Source organism: Pocillopora damicornis, chromosome 2, assembly GCF_964200805.1.
Source record: "Pocillopora damicornis chromosome 2, jaPocDami1.2, whole genome shotgun sequence".
In the NCBI taxonomy this organism is placed as follows: domain Eukaryota; kingdom Metazoa; phylum Cnidaria; class Anthozoa; order Scleractinia; family Pocilloporidae; genus Pocillopora; species Pocillopora damicornis.
Window position 1 is genome coordinate 29,581,794 of NC_142671.1, and position 6,000 is coordinate 29,587,793.

Below are 6,000 nucleotides of genomic sequence, written 5' to 3' on the forward strand. Positions count from 1 at the left end.
CACTTGATTCCACCCTTAGTCCTGCTACAAGAAAGATTACACTTCTCTGAAAGTTGTTTCACTATTTTAAGACTAGACTACTTTCAGCGTATCAGCATTTAATTAAGTTAGCTGCGCATCACATCTGAGAACGCAACTTATTAGTACAATTTTGGCTCCAAATGTGAAGCATCGCTAATTCGACTATCATACAAAGTCTAACTCAACACCAATCTTTTCAATCAGCTCACTGATTCCATATACATCACTAAGGAAAGTTGTGGAAACTGTTGGGAGCCACATACATGTACAGAGTCATAAGAACCTCACTTGATAGGGTACACACATGTGCATTTTGGATGGATTAGCCCATACACTTCAGAAATGCTAACATCAAAGCAATTTGTGATACTGTACTTTCTTTCCTGTCTATGTCTCATCATAACTGAACGCCCTTGTTAACCCATTCACGAACTAGTAATGATGTACTAAATTACTTCCTTATCACAATTTCCACTTATTTATTTTAGTGGCACATCAGAATTCCTGCTGGAAATTCCCATGTGTCGCATTTTCACTTCTTGTGAGCTTCTGTGAACGGTTTAAAATTGTATGGAGAAGTCACATATCAATCACTCGGGGGGTAATTGAATTTAAAAAAGGAAAAAAAAGCATTGTGCATTCCAACAATGTGCTCATGTTAATGATTTTTGTTGATTACATTGAGAATTTTGTTCCATGATTTGACTGCTACACCCTGGCACTTTAGGAAAGCCTAATTTATGAAAAACTTATTGAGAACAGCACAAACAATTCCATAATGAAGCCCTTGAAAATTAAAATTCTGTTAAAAGTTACGAAGGATAGAAGGAATCAATGGCTACCAAGACTGTTGCTGGTCAATGAAATTGATTAACTCTTTATTAATCAGTCATTTTCCATAGTAAATAACGGCATACAATTGAGCTGGTTTCACGTGCACAATAAAGGATTCAACTACACATAAATCAAACTCTTGTTGAATTCACAATGATGTTCATGAGGATGCCTCAGTTCCTAAAACAAAAAAGCCACATTGATTCATAAAGGATTATTAAATAACACCAGATACCTAAGGGAAATAGAATTCTGTTTCTTTAAATCCTTACTGCATTTTTAAAGGCCAAGGTATGCATATATGCACTGGTAGCTTTTGAGGTAACAAAAATAGATGCAAGTTGTTGATTTGAGACTAATTGATTTTAAAGACTAACAAAATTGCGGGCGAGGGCAATTTGTGGTCTTTGAAAAAATTAACAAGTGCTTGTTTATTCCAAATTGCACGAGAAAAATCATGTGATTACGTGTTAATAATATGCATGGAAAAATACGAGATGGCTTATCATAATTAAACATAAGCGAAGCGCGCATCAAGTGCAAAAATAATTTATTCAAACCGAGCGTTCGGTCAAAACAACCGCGTACGATCAAAACAATAATAAATTATGCAATGATATCTTCACATCTTTAAGGTGCAAAAAAGTTCAAGCAATTGTTCAGTCTGTGTCCGAATCACTTTCGATGAAATGGAATCGTCGTTTCCGAGGTTTAACCATGTTTGTTTTTAATTTCGGCGTTGGATCGCTCGAGAAAAGTGTTAAGCTGGGTCGGCTCGTCATTTTCGATTTCCTCGGCAATTCCCTTCTCTAAACATCTCTTTTTCCAAACAGACAACCAAAAAGCAGTGCTTTCTACAATTTTTTCGTTGTTTAAGCTGTTTTTCAGCCGCGGTGGCGAAAGAAAACCTACTTAAAACGCCGGCCATTGTTTCGCTCGCAAATTTTCAAATTTTCAAATTTTGTTGCGACATCCAAGGCTCGCATTTGATTGGCTATCTGTGAGTTTCTTTGATTATTGACCAATCAGAATGTCTGATTTGTTTCTTTCTTTGCACTGAATTAACCCTGTTCTGCACTGAATTAACTCTCTTCTGCACTGAATTACCTCAAAACTGCATTTATCTTAACCAATCACAACTGAGTAATTTTTCCATGTATATTATTAGTAATATAAAACATGCCCTCTGAATCATGTTTAATTAGATTTATTTCAGATTTCCAGGTAGAAACAGTGGTTAACATTGAGTAGCAGTTTTTCTGAACAGCAGTTTTGTTCCATAACTGCCAGGACAAAAAACTGCAAATATAACAAAAAGTAGCGTTGTTTGGGTTACTGTTTAGGTAAAAGGGAATTAGTACACAAGCTTGCTTAGAGGCAAGATACAACTCTACCACTCAGCTATACACAATTCAACAAGATGCAACAAAAGTCTTAATTAGTCAGTCATTAAATCAGCTAGTTTATTTAAATTGCCTAAATTTCACTCCTAGTGAAGAATATCAAGTCTACAAGTCAAAGAAAACTTTGAAATTGAATACCTCTAAAGATACATGTAGGTGGCAGTCATTTTGATGATCTTAACCCTTTAACCTCTAAGAGTGACTGGCATTTAATTTCTCATCACAATATCAGCCCCAAATCACATATTAAGGTAATGAGAATAAAGGAAATGGTCACCATTTAGAGAAGCTCTGGATCATGAAACAAATTCTCCTCATCAGCACCTTAGGGAATGTATAGGGAATAGTATGGAGAAGATGCATACTGATGTAAGGGTGGAAAAGGTTAACAAAACTTGATGTTGTTAGGGAAGAAACCAAACTTTTATTACCAGGCAGTACGATCATCATAGGAAGAATACATGCACAACATCTTAAATTCCCAATTTTTCTCCCTAGTTGTAAAGTGTATTCTCTCTGCTTTACAAAGAAAGTAAACTGTTAACTTCTCACCTGAGAGAAAATATATGAACTGCCAGCTGACCAAAATATATAGGTATTTCATGTAGCAACTTAATTATCATGCTTTTAGCTCAGCTTCTTACACTGATCCAGAATGGCAACTTTTTCTCCCAAGCCTGCTTTCTTACTTTAGTCAACAGAAGGGACTGATAAAACACTCAAGTCATCATGGTATGATCCAAGATATTTTTTTTCTCTTCTCCTTTTAATTCAAGACAGTGATGTTAATGATAGTCATAAGGTACTGACATTGAATAAATGTCTGTGAATCAGAATGGAGATCACCTGCAATATTTGATGCATTTCAACAGAAATAGGATATTTGGGAAACCTTCAACACAGCCATCATTAACATGGCACATGTACCTAAAACAGTTATGCTTCAGAGGCCAAACAGGTTTATAGGAGAAACCCAAAGGAGGAGGAACCACAATGACTACTCATTAGGTGCACTCCTTCCTCAAATTCCTCCAGCAAAGCATTCTTAAAAGATAATTAAGGATTGAAAAGATGATATCAAATTACAGATTGCAGAATATGCAAGTTTGGCTCACCTGGCCCCTGGTTGCAAGGCGAAGGATTAGCAAATAATTATTGTCTATATATGTATGCATATACACAAAGTATTTTCGTGGTCTACTTTGCCTTTTTCTTACTCTTGGTCTTCTATTTATTAAAAGCTCCAGCTTCAGATGTAACACCTTCCCAAGGTATCTCTTTTGGTGACATTCTTGGTCAGTGTTTTTGTAAATTTTTATAATGGTGGCAAGTGTCACTGGCATCCTAAATGCTCTACACTGCATTATGAGCCTTTAGGTTCCCAACAAAATTCATCCATGAGTGCTTGATGAAATGAAAATCACTCATTTTTATCCTCACAGCAATTTGGCACATTAAATCTCCATGGCAAACTAGGGCGAGAGCCTTTGTAATACCCTTAACACCAACAAATCTGGAACCAATTTCCACACTACTCCTCAGTCAAACTCTCTTTGTTTAAGGTGAACAAGCCACAGATTTTGCAAATAACTTTCAGGCACATGTAAGTTCGTTAGCATTCCCAGCTGAGATGACAAGTCCTATAATGCATTGATTGGAACGATTTTATTTCAATCACTTTGCTCTTAGATACTTCAAATTCACCTGCACGATAAATCAAAGGAAATGACCCATCATTTTCTCATTTAAATCTAAAGGGGTTAGCTTCCTCATTATAATGTTGTGCGAAAGTTTCAACGTGCATGCTTACCTGATGCGCATGTTGCACGGGCATGCATGTAACTTTTCCTCAGAATCTTTTGAGACTATCCATTGATATCAGACGATATAATTACGCTTTGTCCAATTCATCCAATAAAATTCCATCCAAAGAAGTGGCATGAACTACACAATTGTAAACTTTTCATTAAAAGGACAACACCGTTGGCTTTTGGACTCCGTTCGTCCCCAACATCGTCTTAGCCCAACACCGAACAACGTGGCGTGTTTACGGTTAGTTCTCCGGTGGCGCTGCTCGCCCATGTAGCTCTTTTAGTTTGTTTTTTTTTTTTTTTTAACAACCTGAAGCCTTTTTGTTTTCATGATATGCCTTTCTTACTCGCTTTCAATGACACACTGTAGTCAAACTGACCAAGGCTTTAGCATCCTGGCCTCAAGAGACAACAGTCTAGAATCTGGAATGAACTTGGGGATTCTGAGGACTTTGGTACAGTGGAACACAAAGCTGCACAGAGGGAAATGATAATTGTTTATGGCTGGTTACCACCACAACTGCGTTTTTTGATTCCGCAAGAGAATTTGCGTAAAGACTAACCACGTATTCCAAATCTAGACAGACATTTGAAGATCTTCTAAAAAAAATTACAAATATCAAAATTACTTCCGGTCTTTGGAAGGAATATCAACCAGTAGCAACTCAAAGGAAGTTACCGGAATCCGCCCCCAACACACATTCGAAATAACTTGGCACATCACTTAGGCCGTCACATCATGACCGTCAGTGCTTTTTTGGATTTAGACTATCCGGATTGTTTCGATTTTCTTGTTTGGATTTTTTTTTGTTTGGATTGTTTGGATTTTTCAATTTTTACAGGAAGTTAGCACATACCACCTTTTCTCCAAGGATAAAAGGCCTTGCATCAGGCACTGAAATGACAGGGCGCACGCTTCATCAGTTCTTCCATTTCGACATGCCGCCATACTTAGTCATTCTTCTCCTCTAATTAGATAAATATTGCTTTTATTACGAACGAATGCAACAACTGGTGTTTTTTGTTGCTTTGGGGGCAATAATAAGTCGATTATAGAAATTTCTCTGCGGAAACATGTGTTATGTTGGGTATGATTTCGTTATGTTAGCCCTTCGTATTAATTTAGGACCACGCTTAGCTAAACTTAAATAACAAGCTCGCTCATTGGTCTTGAAGATTCACCACTCTTCTATGAATATATTCGAAATAATTTTGCATTGATGGGAAAGCTACATGATTTCTATCAAGAAAGCAAATAAAGCTTCTACTCAGGCTTTGTTGTTAATCAGCATCACAAGATCCAGTGGATGGAAGGCGGTCACTTGTCGTAATTTCCCCGAGTTTCCATTCCTGGGGTATTCTTGAGCAATCTAGGAGAAAATTGAATAGCTAAAAATTGAATTGCTATACAATATTTTCGACCTACGATATGATATGAGCTCTGTTCTGCAATATTGAACTTCCGAGCAATCATCTGTGGTAATCTCATATTTATACAACCCACACGGAGTTTGATACGTCCCTGTTGTTTCACTGAAACGGCACATCCTCATGTGAAGGAATCCCCTTCCTCAATACTGACCAACGAGAGAGCAGGTAACAAAAAGTCAAGTTATCGTACGCGCCAACGAGCATGAGTAATTTTATCATGTTCGAATTAGTGGCTAAAAAGAAGAAAAAGAAGAAGACTTCTTTCTTATTCTACGGGGAACTGAATCATTTAACTTTCTTGAGAATAAAAGGAAAATCCCATAGAGAATAGTTTTTAATAACTGAAAAGGCAATTACTGTACGACAACTTGGGAACTCAAACATTTTATATAAAATAGTGGAAAAGGCCGCTTAGTTTAATGAATTTCAATTGAAAACACAAGAAGGTGCCCTATACAAAAAATTTGAACATGGTTTTTGCCGCAGTTAAATTAAAAGTC

The 6,000-nt window shown here is 36.8% G+C and overlaps 1 long non-coding RNA gene across 1 annotated transcript; it reads right to left on the reverse strand.

The window, feature by feature from the left end:
• Positions 1-2,300: 2,300 nt before the first annotated feature.
• On the reverse strand, positions 2,301-4,594 carry LOC149050748 (uncharacterized). The gene is made up of 2 exons (XR_016184426.1): positions 4,069-4,594; positions 2,301-3,962 (listed from the first exon to the last, which is right to left on the reverse strand). It is a non-coding gene; the product is annotated as an uncharacterized LOC149050748 (long non-coding RNA).
• Between the last annotated feature and the right edge of the window lie 1,406 nt (positions 4,595-6,000).